Here is a 22,972-nt window from a genome sequence, read left to right as displayed (position 1 = left end):
GTGGTGGCCATCTGGTGATGTCCATGTGTAGAGTCTTCTCTTGTGCTGTTGGAAGAGGGTGTTTGCTATGACCAGTGCGTTCTCTTGGCAAAACTCTAATAGCCTTTGCTCTGCTTCATTCTGTACTCTAAGGCCAAATTTGCCTGTTATTCCAGGTGTTTCTCAGCTTCCTACTTTTGCCTTCCAGTCCCCTATAATGAAAAGGACATCTTTTTGGGGTGTTAGTTATAAAAGGTCTTCTAGGTCTTCATAGAGCAGTTCAACTTGAGCTTCTTCAGCATTACTGGTCAGGGCATAGACTTGGATTACTGTGATATCAGATGGTTTGCCTTGGAAACGAACAGAGATCATTCTGTCATTTTTGAGATTGCATCCAAGTACTGCATTTCAGAGTCTTTTGTTGATTATGATGGCTATTCCATTTCTTCTAAGGGATTCTTGCCCACCGCAGTAGATATAATGGTCATCTGAATTAAATTCACCCATTCCAGTCCATTTTAGTTCACTTATTCCTAAAATGTCGGCGTTCACTCTTGCCATCTCCTGTTTGACCACTTCCAATTTGTCTTGATTCATGGACCTAGCATTCCAGGTTCCTATACAATATTGCTGTTTTACAGCATCAGACCTTGCTTCTATCACCAGTCACATCCACAACTGGGTGTTGTTTTTGCTTTGGCTCCGTCTCTCCATTCTTTCTGGAGTTATTTCTCCACTGATCTCCAGTAGCATATTGGGCACCTACTGACCTGGGGAGTTCATCTGTCAGTGTCCTATCTTTTTGCCTTTTCATACTGTTCATGGAGTTCTCAAGGACGAATACTGAAGTGGTTTGCCATTCCCTTCTCCAGTGACCGCATTTTGTCAGAACTCTCTACCAAGACCTGTCCGTCTTGGGTGGCTTACCCGGACTGGCTTAGTTTCATTGAGTTAGACAAGGCTGTGGTCCACGTGATTAGATTGGTCAGTTTTTGTGATTGTGGTTTCAGTCTGCCTGCTTTCTGATGCCCTCTCTCAGCACCTACCGTCTTACTGGGATTTCTCTTACCTTGGAAGTTGGGTATTTCTTTATGGCTGCTCCAGCAACTTGCAGCTGTTGCTCCTTTCCTTGGACGTGCGGTATCTCCTCATGGCCACCGCTACTGACCTTGGATGCAGGGTATCTCCTCTCAGCCACTCGCCGCTCCAGCACCACACAGCTGCCTCTTGCTGCTCAGAATTGTTTATAAGCAATTCTGCTTACAAAGGTATAATTTATCAAAGTCATAATTTGTTTGAGGGAAAGGTTTCCTTATACCTGGAAAACATAGATCCAAACCAGTAGTTTTGCAGACTGAAAGTAAAAAGTATAACCATATTCACCAGTCATTCAGTCTTATGTAATTAACTTGTTTTGTTAGCAATTTATGAAGTCATCACGTTTCTCATCAGGAATGTTTAATTTCTTACTCAGTTCAGCATTATGATCTGAAAGTCAGAAACCTGTATTTATCCAGAAGTCCTTTCTATTAATCTTCTTGAAGAGGAAGCATTTTTGCAAAAGAATCAGAATAAAACCATAACTGTCTATGATGACAAAAGGCTTAAGGCACATTTAAAATCTAATTACAATGCAATTGGCAAAGAAACTTGGTTACTGGTATGACATAGAACACTTTAAGATAATAACTAGAATCATGACTGACAAATTTTACTAGGATCTATCAGTATTTTCAGTCAGTTCAGTTCAGTTCAGTTGCTCAGTCATGTCCGACTCTTTGAGACACCATGAATCGCAGCACGCCAGGCCTCCCTGTCCATCACCAACTTCCGGAGTTTAACCAAACTCATGTCCATCGACTCGGTGATGCCATCCAGCCATCTCATCCTCTGTCATCCCCTTCTCCTCCTGCCCCCAATCCCTCCCAGCATCAGAGTCTTTTCCAGTGAGTCAACTCTTCGCATGAGGTGGCCAAAGTACTGGAGTTTCAGCTTTAGCATCATTCCTTCCAAAGAAATCCCAGGGCTGATCTCCTTCAGAATGGACTGGTTGGATCTCCTTGCAGTCCAAGGGACTCTCAAGAGTCTTCTCAAACACCACAGATCAAAAGCATCCATTCTTTGGCGCTCAGCTTTCTTCACAGTCCAACTCTCACATCCATACATGACCACTGGAAAAAGGAATTCACAATTTCCAGGATATCTATATTAGCAACATTTACCATACAATATAACCTAAGAGTTATTACTCATTTGACAATACTTACCATGTATTGTTTTTGCTTTGGCTCCATCCCTTCATTCTTTCTGGAGTTATTTCTCCACTGATCTCCAGTAGCATATTGGTCACCTACTGACCTGGGGAGTTCCTCTTTCAGTATCCTATCATTTTGCCTTTTCATACTGTTCATGGGGTTCTCAAGGCAAGAATACTGAAGTGGTTTGCCATTCCCTTCTCCAGTGGACCACATTCTGTAAGTGATTTTGGGCTCCAAAATCATTGCAGATGGTGATTGCAGCCATGAAATTAAAAGGCGCTAGCTTACTCCTTGGGAGGAAAGTTATGAACAACTAGATAGCATATTCAAAAGCAGAGACATAAACCATATGATTATCTCAATAGATGCAGAGAAAGCCTTTGACAAAATTCAACATCCATTTATGATAAAAACTCTCCAGAAAGCAGGAATAGAAGGAACATACCTCAACATAATCAAAGCTATATATGACAAACACACAGCAAACATTATCCTCAATGGTGAAAAATTGAAAGCATTTCCCCTAAAGTCAGGAACAAGACAAGGGTGTCTACTTTCACCATTACTATTCAACATAGTTTTGGAAGTTTTGGCCACAGCAATCAGAGCAGAAAAAGAAATAAAAGGAATTCAAATTGGAAAAGAAGAAGTAAAACTCTCACTATTTGCAGATGACATGATCCTCTACATAGAAAACCCCAAAGACTCCACCAGAAAATTACTAGAACTAATCAATGACTATAGTAAAGTTACAGGATATAAAATCAACACACAGAAATCCCTTGCATTCCTATACACTAATAATGAGAAAATAGAAAGAGAAATTAAGGAAACAATTCCATTCACCATTGCAACAAAAAGAATAAAATACTTAGGAATATATCTACCTAAAGAAACTAAAGACCTATATATAGAAAACTATAAAACACTGGTGAAAGAAATCAAAGAGGACACTAATAGATGGAGAAATATACCATGTTCATGGATTGGAAGAATCAATATAGTGAAAATGAGTATACTACCCAAAGCAATCTATAGATTCAATGCAATCCCTATCAAGCTACCAACGGTATTTTTCACAGAGCTAGAACAAATAATTTCACAATTTGTATGGAAATACAAAAAACCTCGAATAGCCAAAGCGATCTTGAGAAAGAAGAAGGGAACTGGAGGAATCAACCTGCCTGACTTCAGGCTCTACTACAAAGCCATAGTCATCAAGACAGTATGGTACTGGCACAAAGACAGAAATATAGATCAATGGAACAAAATAGAAAGCCCAGAGATAAATCCACGCACATATGGACACCATATTTTTGACAAAGGAGGCAAGAATATACAATGGATTAAAGACAATCTCTTTAACAAATGGTGCTGGGAAATCTGGTCAACCATTTGTAAAAGAATGAAACTGAAACACTTTCTAACACCATACACAAAAATAAACTCAAAATGGATTAAAGATCTAAATGTAAGACCAGAAACTATAAAACTCCTAGAGGAGAACATAGGCAAAACACTCTCTGACATACATCACAGCAGGATCCTCTATGACCCACCTCCCAGAATACTGGAAATAAAAGCAAAAATAAACAAATGGGACCTAATTAAAATTAAAAGCTTCTGCACAACAAAGGAAATTATAAGCAAGGTGAAAAGACAGCCTTTGGAATGTGAGAAAATAATAGCAAGTGAAGCAACTGACAAATAACTAATCTCAAAAATATACAAGCAACTCCTACAGCTCAACTCCAGAAAAATAAATGACCCAATCAAAAAATGGGCCAAAGAACTAAATAGACATTTCTCCAAAGAAGACATACAGATGGCTAACAAACACATGAAAAGATGCTCAACATCACTCATTATCAGAGAAATGCAAATCAAAACCACAATGAGGTACCATTTCTCACCAGTCAGAATCGCTGCGATCCAAAAGTCTATAAGCAATAAATGCTGGAGAGGGTGTGGAGAAAGAGGAACCCTCTTACACTGTTGGTGGGAATGCAAACTAGTACAGCCACTATGGAGAACAGTGTGGAGATTCCTTAAAAAACTGGAAATAGAACTGCCTTATGATCCAGCAATCCCACTGCTGGGCATACACACTGAGGAAACCAGAATTGAAAGAGACACGTGTACCCCAATGTTCATCGCAGCACTGTTTATTATAGCCAGGACATGGAAGCAACCTAGATGTCCATCAGCAGATGAATGGATAATAAAGCTGTGGGACATATACACAATGGAGTATTACTCAGCCATTAAAAAGAATACATTTAAATCAGTTCTAATGAGATGGATGAAACTGGAGGCTATTATACAGAGTGAAGTAAGCCAGAAAGAAAAACACCAATACAGTACACTAATGCATATATACGGAATTTAGAAAGATGGTAACGATAACCCTGTATGTGAGACAGCAAAAGAGACACAGATGTATAGAACAGTCTTTTGGACTCTGTGGGAGAGGGAGAGGGTGGGATGATTTGGGAGAATGGCATTGAAACATGTATAATATCATGTAAGAAACTAATTGCCAGTCCAGGTTCAATGCAGGATACAGGATGCTTGGTGCTGGTGCACTGGGATGACTCAGAGGGATGGTACGGGAAGGGAGGTGGGAGGGGGGTTCAGGATGGGGAACACATGTACACCCGTGGCAGATTCATGCTGATGTATGGTAAAACCAATATAATATTGTAAACTAATTAGCCTCCAATTGAAATAAATAAATTTAAATTAAAAAAAGAAAAAGAAAAAAGAGATTTGTTTCAAGGTGAAAGCCTGGCTCTAGGGGACTGCAGGAGGGGAGCTGGGTGCAGCCTGTGAGATGCCTGGTGGATCTTCTGGCACCACTGCCTATTTTCTGTTGGGAGAAATCATTTTGGAGACTTGACAAGGGCCACTGAGTCAGCTCTCATCCAGGAGCCTCTTTTCTGTGTATGTGTGTGGAAGTGCAATGTGTATAAGCATGTTGTGTGTGTGTGCCGTGATGCTGGCTGCACATGTATTTCTGACACCCACCACCTTGTGTAGGGTGTGACAGGGTGGGGGAGGTTGGGCCTTATTCATCTTCTAGCACCGAGACAGGGCCTGGCACAGCAGGTGCTGGAGAAACCTGGGGTCATTTTTTTCTGGCCCCCAGCATGAAGCCTACACTTTAGCCCATCTACAGAATCGATTTCCAGCTTCTCAGTCCCTGCTCAGGAAACCAGTTTGCTGCTTCTTATATTTGTTTCTTTTACCTGGAATATCCTCCAAAGTACATGATCACTTGTGGAAGTTGAGATCATGCTCTCTGGCCCTCCTTCTCTGGAATGATTTTCCTGACCAATTGGACCAGCCAAAAGCCACCAAAGGCATTCCTTTGTCTCACACAGAACCACCCTGAACCCTAACACTTTCACACAGTGACCTTCCCTGACCCTGCTCCCAATCCTGACACGGATACCAGTGGCATGATGTTATATGTGTAGATGGAACATTCTTTGCCCAGGACTGTGGCTTCCAATGACACCTGGAACCAGAGGGCTGGGACAGCCTGGGGCCTCATCCGTGGATCTGTGGGGAGCCATAGTCTTTGCAGCTGGGAACCCTTGGCAGTAACTTCTCTTTCTCACTATCTCCTGGCTAATCTCTTTAAACTGAGAAAGAGGGAGGTGGAGACCGATGAGGACTTGACCCACAAATCCCCATGATGCAGGAGGGCTGAGTGTTCTCCTCCTGACCTGTCTGAGTGCTGGTTCACCTGGGGATTGGCGGTCCGTGGCCCCATCAGCTGTGGGCAGAGGAGAGGAATCACAGTTGTCTGGGGCTGCCCTCAGAATTCACTCGCCTAATCATCACTTACGCAACAGGTATTGGTTGAGCTCCTGACATGGATGGGGATACTGGGGATAGAGCTGTGAACACCACAATGTCCTGCACTTGAGGAGCTGATCTCCAGGGAGGGAGACCACCAACACACAAGTAAGTGATGAGCAGAGAGCAAAGGTTCAGCAATGCTGTGAAGCAAATGGAGGAGGAAACCTGGGTTTGCAGTGGGGTGGACACTGGCAACTGTCAGGGTGGTCAGGGAAAGGCTCTTCGATGAGAAGACACCTCAGTAGGAACTTGAAGGAAGTCAGGGAGGCCATGTGGGAGCAGAAGGAATGGCAGGCTGTACCAGGGGTTGTTCAGGGGAGAACAAGGGCCCAGTGGGCCTGGGAGGAGTGAGCCAAGTGGTAAGAGAAGAGGCCCAGGTGAGTATGCCGGGGTGGGAGCACAGCATACAGGCCACAGAAAGGACTTTGAATTTGACTCCTTGTGAGCTGGGAAGGGTCCTCTGGACTCGAATGTTCTAGAAGAGTGACATCAGAGTTACATTTTAAAATGACCTTTCTCCAGGTGGTAGTTTGTAGAGGGGCCATAGCAGAAGCAGGGAGACCAAGGAGGGGCCACAGCAACGACTCGGGCGGGAGATGGCGGTGCTTGAGCCAGGGTGGCGGTGGAGCTGATGGGAGGTGGTCTAGTTCTGGACAGATGCTGAAGGAAGAGCCAGAAGATGTTGTGGGAGGGAGGGAAGTCCTGGAAGGAGGAGACGGGGAAGGCACTGAGGTTTCCAGGACAGACCTAGAACGCCCCCAACCTCGCCAACTGGCTCAGCCAAACAAACCTTCTCCAGAATGGGCTTCAGCATCTTCTTAATGCCTATCCTGGCTGTTCTTTGCAGGAAAACCATCTGCAGCAAGTAAATCCATTTGTCACATTTAGAGCAAATTCTCAAATTTGATACTGGAAGATAGCTTTTAGTAAATCATTTTGGTAAAGTGATGCTTTTTGCTGTAAATAAACAGCCCAGCCAGGCTGGTCTCACTGCAACATGTGAGAAATTCTGACCCTATTGGCCATTGCTGTGGGAAATGGATGCTCTGTGTCCTTTCAAACAATAGAGTTTGCAGAAATGTAAACACCGCCTTTTTCCCTTGGTGTCCTGGTAGGACACTCCCCTCCCCTCTGCCAAGGTTGAATAGCTTTTCTAAAGAGGCTCTTCACCAAAATTAAAGGTCAGGGCTGAGCCTGAACCCTAACCGTCATCCCCCCTCCCCCCAGCTCCTCTTCCGCCCAGTAGGACTCCAGCTTTCAAAGAGGAAGTGGGGAGGGGGCTTTGTGAGTCTGGGCATCTGTAAGCTTTGGGGCCAGAAAAATCCTCAAGTGTCTGTGTCTCTGGACACTGCTGCTTAAAGCTTTGTTCTGGGGAGTGCCTTCCAATAGGCTGCCCCCACTCCCCACATAAGGCCACGCAAGGGCTGGGCTGTGAAGCAAGACAAGGACCCTGGAGTCGGGGAGGCAAACAGGGGTCCTCCAATGGCCAGTTCTTACCAGCAGGCTGCCGGAATTTGCAGGAATCATGATGGTGGTGGCTAACACTGATTGTGTGTTTGACACTGTTCTAAGCACTTGGCATAAATGATACCATCTAATCCTCACAACTGCCAAATGAAATACATGATACTGTGGTGCCATCTTGCAGTTGAGGAAATCTAAGCTTGGCGAGATGAGGCACTGAGTCTGAGGTCACATGGTCTAGGAGTGGTGGGCCCAGAGTGGGAGCCCTCACGGCACAACTCAAGACCCTGCATGGTGACGGTAGCCAATAGTCACTGGCCCTTCCTCCAGAGTCAGGTGTCAGGAGTAAAATCACCCCAGCTGAGAACCACTGCCATCTATTTTGATTGTACCAGATTAAGAAATTCTGTTTCACGTGGAGAAGTACTTGCAATTGTTAAAAGTGTGGTTTTTATTTTTTAAATTAGCTCTCTTGCTGTTCCTAGAACAACCTTTAATTAAATAAAATTCTTGCTTTGAGATCTGTACCAAAAAACGCTTCTTGCAGCAGTCCAAGTTAATGTGTTGGTAGTTTTCAATGTGCTGAAATTTACATGTAACACATTTGTGTGAGTGTGTTGTTTTCACTACAATTTTGATGAACAGGAAAATTTTCATGTTAAAATACATTCATACCAAATGTTGGCAGATCCTCTAAGTCTTTCAGAGGCGGGTTCAGAGAGGTTGGTTTCACATTGGAAAGCAGCCGTAGAGAGAAGCAAGGATTTGACGACAATGCAGGTCAGGCAGGAGAGCAGGGTCACCCTGAGGCTTCATTAGACAAATCCTGCATGAGGCAGGGAGGGCGTGTGGAGGAATGGGTCCAGGCAGGAGAGGATCCAGAATTGAGGGAAGGAAAATAAGACTGATTCGGGCAGCAAAAAGAAGAAAAAGAAAGGCCTCTTGCCCCATGCGGTTCTAACAAAGAGCCCCCAATTCTCAGTGACGCAGGGCCAGGAGGTTAAACCCAGAATAATCATAATGAAAACAATCTGTTTGCACCATTTTATGCTTCCAGAAATTCCCTGGAGCGAGTCCAAGGTGGAGAATCCCAGAGGAAGTGCTGCTTGTTGGAAGTGAGAGGCAGGTGGTGGAGGGAAGGAGGACAGTGTTTTCCCAGGTCCCAGGGATTCAGGGGAGCCAACAACTCTGGGGATGACAGAGTGAGGGGCACCCCCGCAGGCCACAGAAACAACAGCTGTCTTAAATGTTCCGGAAAATATATTCTTTCCCTGGAATCAACTTGTTCTCCCTCCTCCGAAATTGGGAGCCAATTTCAGGGCTCCCTCCTAGGAAATCTGCTTTGGATGCAGGGGGACAGCTGACCTTAGGCCAGGACTCGCCACACAGCAAAATACAGCAAACCTGACCAGGAGCGGGACACCCACCCTCCGGCAGTGTCCTGAGCTCCTGGGCAGTCCTGGGAGAGAGGGAGACTGGCCCCGGTAGACAGGGGGCCCTTGAGCACATACCACCCCCACTCCTTTTCCAGCCATTGTGGGGAATTTCCTTCTTGAGACAGGACTGGGCAGTTTCAATGTGTCAGAGTTTGAGAGACATGGTCCAACTCTTCATTTCACAGACAGGAATCTGAGGCTCTGTGTATGACTTTTCCAAGGTCACCCGCCCAGGCGTCCTGACCACCAGCTCAGGGCTCTTCAAAACCACCACTTCCTTTTGGTGGAGTTGGTGACTGGTCCAGAGCCTCTCACTTTGTCATCCAAAGACACACAGACATCCTCTCCTGTGTCTTCTGAGAAAGGGTGAGCGCATGAGGGGGCGTGTCCTGGCCCCTAGGGGACAGCGGATGGATACACTCCCATTGCTATGTGGCTGACTTCTTCCCGGCAGGACAGACCCTCAGCTGGGTGTTGGGTTGAGATGAGGGCTAGGGAAAGGGTTAGGGCTGGGAGTGTGGTGAGTGTTGAGAGCCTGGCAGTCCCTTGTGGGATGAGGAAAGTCCTTGGAGGACTTTGGGTGGTACCAAGTAGAAGTCAGTCTGATCAGAGAAGCCTCCTGGGAAAGGGGGCCCACAAAGGATGCTCAGAATGTCAGGTGGTGAAGAAGGGCCTGGGACAACGCTCCCACAGAAGGAACAGGGGCTGAGAGGCTGGAGAACAAAAGACGTGCTTGGAAAAGCTCAGGTAGTGCGTATTGAGTCCAGGGCAGGGTTTACTGGGGAAACAAATAGCCGCTAGACATATACTGAGCACCAGCTGAATGCAGGTGCTGTGCTAGATGCCAGAGACAAAGGCAGATGAGACTTGAGTTGAGAGTTTACCAAGAGTTGTTCTGTTCATTTTCCCAACACACGTACAGAGGCCCTTATCTTGGCATACTCTGTGGGTCTAAGGAAGAAAGTGTGGTCCTCACTCTCAAGAACTCACCACGGGGAAGGCTTCAGGAGCCAAAGGGCTGTGGGAGCTTCCTGGCAGCGGTTCCTGCCTCCTTCTAAATTCCCAGTTTAATCCTAACTCTTGCACACACACCTCTAGGGGTCCTTAGCTGGGAGCCTTGTCCATCCCTGTCCTACCCACCCGGGAGTCTGTGTTTTCCCCTCCCATCGAGGATTCTCAGAGGACTCCCTTAAGAACCACCAGCCCCAGTGCAAGCCCATGTCTTGGCTTGCCAGGAGGGTTCAGAGCCCAGTTCATCTGGAGAAAAGAAACCCAGGGCTCTGCATTTCAGGATGAGGGGTGCTGAGAGTCTTCAGACCTTGCTTGGCCCCTCAGGCAGCAGAACCCCAGCTTTGCAGCTTCTCAGCTCCACGTTGAGGGCTGTCGCTACCTTAACTCAGTGTCCTCCCCTTGGGTGACTGGAGCCTGATAAGAGGCTCACCTCACACTTGGAAAGCACCATACAGTTTCCTGTGACCTCAAAGCTTTCCTTTGGCATTGGCAGAGCAGCCGTGGTTTCCATGTCACAGATGAGGCCACTGAGGCTTGGAGAGCATGAGGCTGGGCTTCCTCCAAGGTTGATCTTCTTCCCACGCCCAGGCCCTGCCCTGAAGCCCCCGCCCCTTCCAGCCGCCCATGACTTCCCTCCCAACACAGGCCACAGAGCTCTGTTCCTATGTGACGGGAGTGGATTCCAAAACAACTGTGAAGTTTCCTGAAAGGAGCTCCAGGGCCGCCAGTTTCAAGGGCTGTGGCAGGGCCCTGCCCAGGAAGCGCTGAGCCAGTACTGGCCGGGGTATGCTGTGCTGACCCTGGCCTCAGGGGCCTTCCTCTCCTCATTAGGGAAGGAGGCTGGGGATGCTGAAGGAGACCCTTCTGGGAACCATCCTAGGGGAAATGTTTCTCCTGCTTGGCCTGCCCCGTGCTGGGCCACACCCACCCTTGGCTTTAGCAGGGCTTTGGCACTGGGAAGAATGGGGCTTAGCTCCTGGGCCTTGAAGGGGGCAGAGGTCAGCACATTCCAGGGTTTGGCCTTTCCGCCTCCATCAGAAAACTCACAGCAGATGGAAGGCCCGGGCCTCCTGGTCTGCTTGGAGCCGACAGTGGACAGGCAGTGGGGACCAGCGGCCCCCTCTCTGCTGGGCAGAGCTCTTGGAGCTACTTGGCCTCTGCTGAGCAGGAAACTGACCTGGGACCCTCCCTCCGCAAGGTGCCATGAGGCCCAGGGCCCCTGCCTGCTCCCAGTCCCTGAGCCACTCTAGGGAAGGGCATGTGTCTCTGCTGGTGGACAAGACACACCGTTTCCGGTTCCGCCTGCCCTCTGGACATCCTCAGCTGACCTGAGGTGTCCTCTCTTGAGGCACACAGGCCTCCTCTGGCCCTCACAGCTGTGTCCCCTCCCTCCTCTGCCTGGAATAACCTCCCCTCCATCTTCCCCTGGTGACTCCTGCTCTTCCTTTGGCCCCAGCTCCCCACCCTCTTCCCTAGAACCCCTTTATGGATCCTGGAATGGTTGGTCCCCTGTCCTATGCACTGACCCTTTGCTTCAGAGCACACATGCCTCACAGTCAACTTTAATGACCTGAGGTTGACCCACGGACCTCCTGTCTCCAGGCGCAGGAGGATTAGGATAGTGCCTGCCTCTTGTGTGCCAGGCCAGACACAGTGAAAGCTGCTCAACTGTGTTTATCAGTTATGTCGAATATTCTAGCCGCATGGGGGTTTCTGGAAGATACTGCCATGAGGCCTTGCACACACCTGGAGTATGAGGCATCACGCATGGCCCAGAGAAAGCCCTGTAGGACAGGGCAGGTGGGAAGTGTGGGCTCACACTGAGAGGCCAGGGTGCGGTGCCAAGGTATAGGGCTGGTGGGGCAGTTAGTCCAAACAGGACAAAATGTCTTGGAGTAGATTTGCAGAGAGAGGGGAGCCCTGGGGAAAGGGCAGTGACCAGCTGGGGATGGCCCAAGGCAGATTTGCTCAAGCCTTCGTGCCCCCAGGGATCACCAAGAAGGCAGTGGGTCCACATCTGGTGCCATCTTCTCTCTGGAGCCCCACTTTCCTGTTCTGTAAAGGAGGGACTTAGCTGATGGGGTTACTGGGAGGTCAACTGAGGGAGTGTTTGCGAAAGGCGAGTCAAATGTCACTTTGCTTTTTCCTTTTCTGCAGAACCTCTGGCTAGAGGTGAGGCCCATGGAAAGTGGTCATAATTGTCTGGGTACTTGCCCTCCTCTGACACATACTTTTTGCCAATATTGCAAATATTGGCAAGGTAAAGGGAGTTTTCCTTGCCCATTCAGTTGCTCTTCCCAGGGACCAGGCACTGTGTGGCCACCAGGCAGATGCAAAAACACTCTGCCCTTGGAGGACCCACTTTCCTGGGCTCAGGGATGCCAGACCCCTGGAGGGGAGCAGATGTTTTGTAGAGAGCTGGCCCTGACCAACTGCTTAGTGGGAGACCAGGGCGCCGCTGTCACCACACTCATTCTTTGGAGGTCTGGCCGGTCCTTAACTTCCCGTCCTTCTCTGCAGATCTCCAGTCCAGACTCTGGAACTCCAGGCTCCTGTGCCCAACTGCCCCGTAGCCTTCCCCATACGAGGATGGCTAGACAGGTCACCTAAGGCCTAAGGCTAAGCTCATGAAGCTCCCTGACCCTCACCTCAAAGTATGGCTGCTCCAGCCTTCCAGTCCTCAGGCCGCAATCCTGATGGCCCCCTGTCTTTCCCAGGCCACGCCCAGCCTGCCCACCAGCCCTCTCAGTGCTCCCTTAAAACACATGCAAAAATGTGTCGGTAGTGGCAGAAAGCAGACTGGAGTTGACCTGGAGTGTCGGTGAGGGAGACAGAACAGAGGACCATGAGGAAGCTTCTGGAGGCGATGGGAAATTTTTTTAGCTTTATTTATTTGGCTGTGCCTGGTCTTAGTTGAGGCATGCAGGATCTTTAGTTGTTGCCTCTGCCCTCTTAGTTGGGGCATGTGGAATCTAGTACCCCAACCAGGGATCAAACCTGGGCCCCTGCATTGGGAGTGAAGAATCTTAGCCATTGGACCACCAAGAAAGTCCCCATATGATGGGAACGATAAGTATCCTGACTGTGGAGCTGGTTGATGGGGATGTATGTGTGTCAGAACTCACCCAACTCCACTTCATGTAGAGTTTAATAGATGCTACTTATGCTGTAATAAGGCTGTTTCTTGTTTATTAAAAAACAAACAGATGTTCCCAGGGACCTCTGTGAGATCCTGGACAAGTCTCTTCCCCTCTGTTACCCTCAGCTTCCCCGCTGTAAGTTGAGGGTCTCTAAGAGACCTTCCAGCTCGACCTTCATGAACTTCTATCCACACATCTCCTTAGTGGCAGGGCCCATCCTCAGGGGAGTGCATAAGGCTGTGTGGCCCAGGTCTGTCCAGCACTTTTCTGATCCCAGCTCAGCTCACCAGCTTTCCTCGCACAAGTGGCTCAGACCAAGTCATTGACAGGGTAGAGGTGGAAGCCAGGAAATAGGGCCAAGTCATGTAGGAAAACAAGGAAGTGAGTAACTCTGTGACTCCACAACTGCCCGGGCTCCTCTCAGGCCCAGAAAACTCCCAGAAGGCTGGAGAGAAGCATGGAAATGTTATCAACATGTGCATTTGTCAGGTGGGGAAACAGGCCCAGAGAGATGTCGTCTCTCAAGTCTGCTGAGTTGGGACGTGGCAGGGTTGACGAAGAAATGCAGGTTGCTGCTAGCTAGACTTACTGTGATGACCACTTGCAACATAAACGGATATTATGTTGTACGCTTGGAACTAATATAGTGTTGTATGTCAATTATATCTCAATTAAAAAAATAAACAAATGCAGGTTGCTGGACACCTGATCCAGTGCTCACATACAGCCCCCTCCCCTGAGGGTCAGAAGACATGAAGTTCATACCTGGATCCCTGGGCCTCTCTAAGCTGGTTCCCAGTGACCACGGGCTCTGCCTCTGATGCTCACAGAGGACTGTATTCTTCTGTGAGCCCCATGTCTGGAGGGTTCCCATTTGGGGCAGGGGATCAAGGGCTCAGAAACCCAATCCGAGGGGCCTTGACTGAGCTGGCTGGGACTGAATGCCCCAAAGAATTGATGCTTTTGAACTGTGGTGTTGGAAAAGACTCCTGACAATCCCCTGGACTGCAAGGAGATCCAACCACTCCATCCTAAAGGAAATCAGTCCTGAATATTCATTGGAAGGACTGATGCTGAACCTGAAACTCCAATACTTTAGCCACCTGATGTGAAGAACTGACTCACTGGAAAAGACCCTGATGCTGGGAAAGATAGAAGGCAGGAGAAAGGGATGACAGAGGATGAGATGGTTGGATGGCATCACCAACTTGATGGACGTGAGTTTGAGTAACTCCGGGAGTTGGTGATGGACAGGGAGGCCTGGTGTGCTGCAGTCCGTGGGGTCGCAGAGTCAGACATGACTGAGTGACTGAACTGATTGAAACGCCCCACATCTATCCATCCATGGGTGATTCTCCAACTGCTCTGTGAGGCTGGCATCATTAACCCTGTTTTACTTCATTTACTAAAGGAGAAATCTGATATTCTGAGCACAGAAGCAGCTATCTCTGGCCCCAGAGAGCTGCTCACTGGGGACACCAGGACTGGACATTCCAGAGACTTTCCAAAAAGAAGGAGGCAGAGATGGGGAGAGGGAGAAAGAGCAACAAGAGCAGCAGAATCTGTCAGCATCAGGGCCACCTTGTCCACGCCACTGTCCTATTAACTGGTATCCTCTCTTCCTCTCTGTTCCCCTGCCAGGTATTCTCAACACAGCAGCTGGGATCCCACTAGAAAGCGGTCAGACCATGCCTGCCTACTCTGCTCAGAGCTCTGCTGAGGTCTCGCTTCTAGACCAAGCCCAGGTCCTGGCAGTGGCTGTGAGCCTGCCCCCGGAGGCCCTTTTCCACTCTGACTTCCCCTCCACACCGTCCTCACCCTCCTCCCTGCCTGTCTGGCCACAGGGCCCCATGCTGTCCCTACAAAACACCAAGCACCCTCCTGGTCCAGGGCCTTGGCACTTGTTCTCTCTGCTCAGACCTTCTTTTCCAGGCATGCTCATTGTCTAACTTCTTCCTTCCCCCAAGTCTACGCTCCAGAACACCTTCCCTGAGCACCCTGTTCAATACTGCAACTTCTTCTCCCCAGCCCAGTGTTCCTGATCACCCCCACTCTGCCGCATAGGACTTACCACTTTCTAACATATAATACAATTTGATTGCTGTTGTTTAGCCAGTCAGTAGTGTCCGACTTTTTTGCGACCCCATGGACTTTAGCCCACCACGCTCCTTTGTCCATGGGATTTCCCAGGCAAGAATACTGGAGTGCATTGCCATTTCCTCCTCCAGGGGATCTTCCCGACTCAGGGATCATACCCGTGCCTCCTGTAAGTCTCCTGCATTGCAGGCGTATTCTTTACCACGGAGCCACCAGGGAAACCATAATACAATTTACCTATTTATTATATTTATTGTTTGTCTCCCTCTGGACAACTCTAGCTCCATAAACACAGGGCTCAGTGTCTCTTTTGTAAATAGATTAAACCCAAACAACTAGAGTGGCACCTTGAACAGTGCCTGGCATGGAGCAGACCTCTAATAAACACTTGCTGAGTAACTGAGTTTGTTGAGGGTTGCTACCCTCGAAAGATAAGGGCTTGTGAATCAGCCTTTCCCTGTTTCACTGCACCCTTCCAGCACTGACCAGCAGCTCAGTTTTACCTCCTTAAGCTGCCATTTCTCATCTATGAAATACGATTAGATCTATGAAATGTTCACTAGAAGAAGCTCTGGCACATTAAATAGGACGAGGAGCCTGAAAGCCTGCAAACTTGACTTGGGTGTTAAGCTCTTATCAGAGGAAATATTTTCTTCCTTCCTTGAAGGGAAATGTTGTAGTCCCTGAAGCAGGGAGTTTGAAGGAACAGTGTCAAGGAGTGAGGAGCCCAGTCTCAGCCCAGAACATTCACTTCCTGGCAGGGGGCTTGGGGACACTAACTTTAGCTCTCATGACCTGTTTTCTCATCTATGAAATGAGATGAGGATGCTTCTCTGCTGACTCCAGGGAAGGTTATAGGGTTTGAAGCAGAAAGCACTTGTGAAACACCCAGTGGGCAACATGGATTGCCTATACGGAGGGAGCATCCAGATGCTATCCAGAAGTAGATGCTTGCTCCTTGGGCAGGTGTTATAGGCTGGGCTACACCATCTCAAATTCACATGTTGAAGCACTGCCCACAGAACGTGACCATACTTGGAAGTAAGATCTGTAATGTTGTTGTCCAGTCACTAAGTCGTGTCCGACTCTGCAAACCCATGGACTGCAGCACGCCAGGCCTCCCTGTCCCTCACTATCTCCTAGAGTTTGCTCAAATTCATGTCTATTAAGTCAGTGATGTCATCCAACCATCTCATCCTCTGTCACCTCCTCTTCTCTTGCCCTCAGTCTTTCCCAGCATCAGGGTTTTTTCCAATGAGTTGGCTCTTCACATCAGGTGCCCAAAGTATTGGAGCTTCAGCTTCAGCATCAGTCCTTCCAATGAGTATTCAGGGTTGATTTCCTTTAGGATTGACTGGTTTGATCTCCTTGCAGTCCACGGGACTCTCAAGAGTCTTCTTCAGTAACAATTTGAACATATCAATTCTTTGGTGCTCTGTCTTCTTTATGGTCCAACACTCACATCTGTACATGGCAACTGGAAAGACCGTAGCTTTGACTATATGGACCTTTGTTAGCAAGTGATGTCTTTGCTTTTTAATATGCTGTCTAGGTTTGTCCTCGCTTTCCTTCCAAGAAGCGAGCATCTTCTAATTTCATGGCTGCAGTCACCATCTGCGGTGATTTTGGAGACCACGAAGAGAAAATCTGTCACTGCTTCCACTTTTTCCCCATCTACTTGCCATGAAGTGATGGGACTGGGCCCTGATCTTAGTTTTTTGAATGCTGAGTTTAAGCCAGCTTTTTCATTCTCCTCTTTCATCCTTATCAAGAGGCTCTTTAGTTCCTCCTCACTTCCTGCCATTCAGTTTCAGTTCAGTCGCTCAGTCGTGTCCAACTCTTTGCGACCCCATGAATCGCAGCACGCCAGGCCTCCCTGTCCATCACCAACTCCCGGAGTTCACTCAGACTCACGTCCATCGAGTCCGTGATGCCATCCAGCCATCTCATCCTCTGTCGTCCCCTTCTCCTCCTGCCCCCAATCCCTCCCAGCATCAGAGTCTTTTCCAGTGAGTCAACTCTTCGCATGAGGTGGCCAAAGTACTGGAGTTTCAGCTTTAGCATCATTCCTTCCAAAGAAATCCCAGGGCTGATCTCCTTCAGAATGGACTGGCTGGATCTCCTTGCAGTCCAAGGAACTCTCAAGAGTCTTCTCCAACACCACAGTTCAAAAGTATCAATTCTTCGGCACTCAGCTTTCTTCACAGCCCAACTCTCACATTCATACATGACCACTGGAAAAACCATAGCCTTGACTAGACTTCCTGCCATTAGGGTGGTGTTATCTGCATATCTGAGGTTGTTGATATTTCTCCTGGCGATCTTGATTCTAGCTTATAATTCATCCAGCCTGGCATTTGGCATGATGTACTCTGCATATAAGTTAAATAATCAGGGTGACAATATGTAGCCTTGTTGTACTCCTTTCCCAATTTTGAACCAGTCCATGTAGAAGCCTAACTGTTGCTTCTTAACCCATGTATAGGTTTCTCAGAAGACAGATAAGATGGTCTGGTATTCCCTCTCTTTAAGAATTTTTCACAGTTTGTTGTGATCCACATAGTGAAAGGCTTTAGCATAGTCAATGAAGTGTAAGCAGATGTTTTACTGGAATTCCATTGCTTTCTTTATGATCCAGCAAATGTTGGCAATTTGATCTCTGGTTCCTGTGACTTTTCTAAATCTAGCCTGGACATCCGGAAGTTCTCAATTCAAGTATCGCTGAAGCCTAACTTAAAAGATTTTGAGCTTGACCTTACTAGCATGGGAAATGAGCACAATTGTCCGGTAGTTTGAACATTCTTTAGCACTGCCCTTCTTTGGGATTGGGGTAAACATTGACCTTTTCTAGTCCTGTGGCCACTGCTGGATTTTCCAAATTTGCTGACATATTGAGTGCGCACTTTCACAGCATCATCTTTTAGGATTTGAAATAGCTCAGCTGGAATTCCATCACTTCCACTAGCTTTGCTCATAGTAATGCTACCTGAGGCCCACTTGACTTCACATTTCGGGATGTCTGGCTCTAGGTGAGTGAGGACACCATCGTGGTTATCTGGGTCATTAAGACCTTTTTTTGTATAGTTCTTCTGTGTATTCTTGCCACCTCTTCTTAATCTCTTCTGCCTCTGTTAGGTCCTTACTATTTCTGTCCTTTATCATGCACATCATTGCGTGAAATGATCCTTTGATGTCTCCAATTTTCTTGAAAAGATCTCTAGTCTTTCCCATTCTATTGTTTTCCTCTATTTCTTTGCATTGTTCATTAAAGAAGGCCTTCTCTCTCCTTGCTATTCTTTGGAACTCTGCATTCAGTTGGGTATATCTTTCCCTTTCTCCCTTGCTTTTCACTTCTCTTCTTTCCTCAGCTATTTGTAAGTCCTCCTCAGACAACCACTTTGCCTTATTGCATTTCTTTTTCTTTGGGATGGTTTTGGTCACTGCTTCCTGTAAAATGTTACAAACCTCTATCCATAGTTCTTCAGGCACTTTGTCTACCAGGTCTAATCCTTTGAATCTATTCATTACATCTACTATATAATCATAAGCTATTTAAGTCATTGCTGAATGGCCTAGTGGATTTCCCCACTTTCTTCAGTTTAAGCCTGAATTTTGCAATAAGGTGCTGATGATCTGAGCCACAGTCAGCTCCAGATCTTGTTTTTGCTGACCGTATAGAGCTTCTCCATCTTCAGATGCAAAGAATGTAATCAGTCTAATTTCGGTATTGACCATTAGGTGATGTCCATGTGTAGAGTTGTCTTTTGTGTTGTTGGAAAAGGGTGTTTGCTATGACCAGGGTGTTTGCTGTGAAAAGAGTGTCTGCTTATAGACCAGGTCTGTAAGGAGGTAATTAAATTAAAAAAAGGTCCTTAGGACCATTCTAATCCTATATGGCTAGTGCTATAAGAGGAGGAATTTTGGTCACGGACACACAGGGAAGGAAGACCATGTGAAGATTCAGGGAGAGGACAGCTGTCTACAAGTCAAGGAGAGAAGCCTCAGAAGAAACCACCCTTGCCGTCACCTTGACCTTGGATTTCTGGCCTCTAGAGCTGTGAGACAATAAATTCTCTTGTGTCAGCACCCCATCCTGTGGAACTATAGTTACAGCAGCCCCAGGAAACTAAGAGAGGAGGTCGGGATGAGATTCACGGAATGTTAGGAAGCCCAGGAACTCACTTCCTCTCCAACTTAGAACCCCTCCCCAAACCTACAACTGATGATGACCCCAACATCAGTCCTCTGGGGCCCTGATTTCACCCGCTGCCTCCCTGGGTCCTGGAGTTGTCCAATTGAGTCTCTCAGGGAAATATTCAGTGATTTAAGGGGAGTCCTGGTGGCACCATGGGGCTGCTCTGGGCAAAGACCCTCAGGAACACACCCCATTGAGGTTTCAGGAGGAGAGGTGTCTGGGAGGGTCTTGGTCACACTGACTGAGAGGGGAAGGGCAGCCTCTGCTCACCTTTTTCCTCTTGGCAGTGCAAGGAGAGCAGGTGCCTGTTCGTTCTGGAAAGGACTGGCACTGCCCAAGGCCCTGTGCCCACCCACTCAGCCCTCTCATGCTCCTAGGCCTTGCCTCGGGTTCTGGGCTGTCGGGTTTGGGAGAACTGATTGTGTGGAGGGATTCCCTCTGGGCAGAGATGGCTCAGACCCCTCCCATGAGAGTGCAGGGCTCTGGGGACCTGTCCTCAGATGGTCCTCACTCCTCTCTGAGGTCACTTCTGCTGGGGCAGCGCATCTCCAGACCCTCCTCTCCTGTAGTGGACTAATTTAGTCATGACATGCAGTGGGTCCACTCGCCTCCCCCAGAATCACCCACCTCTGTCCCCATTCAGATCCCACACCCCTTTAAAGTGCTTCTGTCAACAATGCAGGCTAAAATCAGGGGACTGAGACCCACACATCAACTTTGTGAAGGTGGGCCCTCTTGGAAGAGTTTCCAAGTCAGGTGCTGGGCTAGGAATCCTGTAAAAGCTTGGTAAAAAGTTGCATATTTCTGCTGTAGAATAAGGGGAGTGGGGTGGGAAATCAAGGTTTTTCTTGCCAAGCAAGGCCACCGACATGCACTCCCTAAAAAATTGAGGCAACTGTGAGTGTTGGTCTGTTGTCGGGTAACTGTCAGCCTGCAGCACATGGTCTGAAGCCATCTCCTCGTTTGGCTCCTGACTTAGGAAAACAGGAGCCCGAGGCCAGGCCAACATTCCCCCAGTCACCCACACCCATGCGCCCAGGCCCGTGGGGAGAGAGGTCTGAATTCCAGCCCCACAGCCTCGTGCCTAGCTGCTGCCTGGGCTGAAGGAGACTCTAAAGGTCAGTCATCCTCGGTCAGTTCAGGGCACAGCTCCCAAGGAGATGGCTGTCCTGGAAAAGCCCTGCTTCCGCAGTAGCTGCTAGCATGTGGGGTTTCAGATCCACAGGGAATACTGTTTGACGTTAGGCAGAGTCCAGAATCCAGATTGTAGCTTTGGGTGTGAATATTCCCTCCCACTCGGTCATTTTCAGTGAAGGATTTGGGACTTTTGCTCCTTCCTTTAAGCTTCTCTATAAATACAGATACAGGATCTGGACCACACGCTGACATGAAGTCTGAGGCCTCTAATATTTTTATGGAAAGGATCAAATTGAAATGGGCTGCTCCTGACAGTCCCAAGGGAGGGTGGCTTGGTGGCCTGTGCTTGCGGGTGTTATGGGCTGAGTGACCCGAGACCCCCACCTCTGTCCTCTATCAGTGGAGGAGGCTCCTGGGAATGCAGATGACTGAGGAGCTGGCCTGGGACCCTCCACACCTAGGTGCCCCCAGAGGCCCTCTGATGTGGGCGGCTTTCTGCAGCCAAGGCTGAAAGGTCCCAGGCGAAGGAAGCTGCCTCACCCAGGGACCCTGCCTGCATCTGCAGCCACGACGCTTAGCTCACTGAACCTGCTGCCAGGGAGTTTCCTCTTTGTTGCCTCTAAATTAACGTTAAGGCAAAAAACTCATCAAGAATGTTTAAAAAGATGTTTAGGGAGTTTCCTGGTTGTCACCACCATCCGCTCTCCATCCCTTCTGCTTTGGCTGCTTGATGCACTTGGAATGCAGAAGGATGCCCCAGAAATCATAAAATCCTGACTAGTTTTTGTAGCTATTCAATTATGCTTACTAGATAAATCTCACCAAGTCAAGACAAGGAGAAATATGTTCAGAAAAAATTTCCAATAACAGTATTTGAAACCACACTGGACAACCTGGGGTTGGTAGAGTGTCTTGCCCCATCCCCAGGGCATCTGAGAGTGACTAGCTGTCCTGACCACAGCTGAGCACCTTGCCCCAAGGCATCTGCTCACTGTGGGAAGGAAGGGAGTGGAGCATGGGTCCAGTCTGGCTGAAACTTCGCTTGTTTTACTTTCAGAGTGGTTCCGCACTGGCTAGAATCTGACTGATGCTAAGGGTCCCCTCTCGGAAGTTTTAGATAGAGACACACAGAGTAGGAAGCAGAGACAGACAGACAAACACTCAAAGATGGGGGGAAGTCATCTCAAGAGAAAGGCAGATCCACCAGGTCGAGAACCACAGACACCAGCTTCTGGGAGCGGCATTGCAGGGCCTCCTTGGTACGTGGATGGGCCCCTGACCGGGGGGCTCATGTCCCAGCCCTGCACTCACTAGCTGCAGGACTTCAGGCAAGCCACAGACTATCTCAGCCTCACCATTCTCTTTGAATGGACAGTGATGGGAACTCCTGCATAAGGTTGCTGTGAGCGCCCCTTGATAACACACCCTAGGCGTCTGGTGCCGTGCCTGGGACCCAGGTGGGGCAGACACTCTTCTTAGGGTTAAACCCAAACTCAAGTCCCAACTGCAGGACACTGCTCTGGTCCTGCCCATGCATCTCTCTCTGGCCCTCCTTTTCTTCCTTCCAATGAACAGCCACCATTCCAAATAACCCGAGTGTCTATGTTTCTGTGTTTCTGACAGCTTGGAATAGCCTCTCTAACACAGAGATAAGAAGAACCGTATTGATTTGTTCCAGAGTCCAGGTAGCCAGGATGCCAGTTCCTCCAGTGCTGCATGTTCAATGTGTGGGAAAAACAGCTGGCAGGTGTTGGCTTGGCCTTCGAAGGGCGGGGTCTCAAAGGGAGTGCCCTTTGAGTCAGTGCAAACAGAACCAGATGCAGTTATGGGGCCCTGCCCAGTTGGTTGAGCTCAGGAAGGTGGTGGAGACCATTCCTAGATGGCAGTGGAGGGAGGGGCTGGTGTCCCTGCCCTGTGCACAGAGGAATAGCCACCCAAGGGCTTGATAGCCGTCAGCAGAGAGGCCCATGCAGCTGTCTGTGTACTGGGCATGAGCACACGTAGGGAGACTGGATATGCAAGAATGCAGGGTTTCCCAGATGGCACTAGTGGTAAAGAACCCGCCTGCCAATGCAGGAGATGTAAGAGACGCAGATTCAATCCGTGGGTGGGGAAGATCCCCTGGAGGAGGGCATGGCAACCCACTCTAGTATTCTTGCCTGGAGAATCCCATGGACAGAGGAGCCTGGTGGGCTACTGCCCATAGGGTCACAAACAGTTGGATGTGACTAAAGTGACCTAGCACGCACAGGGTGTTCCGTGTCTGTGCTCGTGAGTGTGCTTCTGCCAGGATGGGTGTGTGAGGGCTGAGCTGGGAGAGGGGTGTGTGCAGGCTTGTGTTTGGGGAGAGCTGCGGGGGTACCTGAGGACAGGTCCTGTGCACCGGTG

The 22,972-nt window shown here is 48.5% G+C and overlaps 1 long non-coding RNA gene across 1 annotated transcript; it reads right to left on the bottom strand.

Moving 5' to 3' along the window:
- Positions 1–4,919: 4,919 nt before the first annotated feature.
- On the bottom strand, positions 4,920–8,282 carry LOC123334857. The gene is made up of 3 exons (XR_006553037.2): positions 7,602–8,282; positions 6,895–6,960; positions 4,920–6,806 (listed from the first exon to the last, which is right to left on the bottom strand). It is a non-coding gene; the product is annotated as an uncharacterized LOC123334857 (long non-coding RNA).
- Between the last annotated feature and the right edge of the window lie 14,690 nt (positions 8,283–22,972).

This window comes from Bubalus bubalis, chromosome 1, assembly GCF_019923935.1.
Source record: "Bubalus bubalis isolate 160015118507 breed Murrah chromosome 1, NDDB_SH_1, whole genome shotgun sequence".
Taxonomy (NCBI): domain Eukaryota; kingdom Metazoa; phylum Chordata; class Mammalia; order Artiodactyla; family Bovidae; genus Bubalus; species Bubalus bubalis.
Note: the sequence above shows the minus strand (reverse complement) of the source record. Positions and strands in the feature narration are given on the sequence as shown.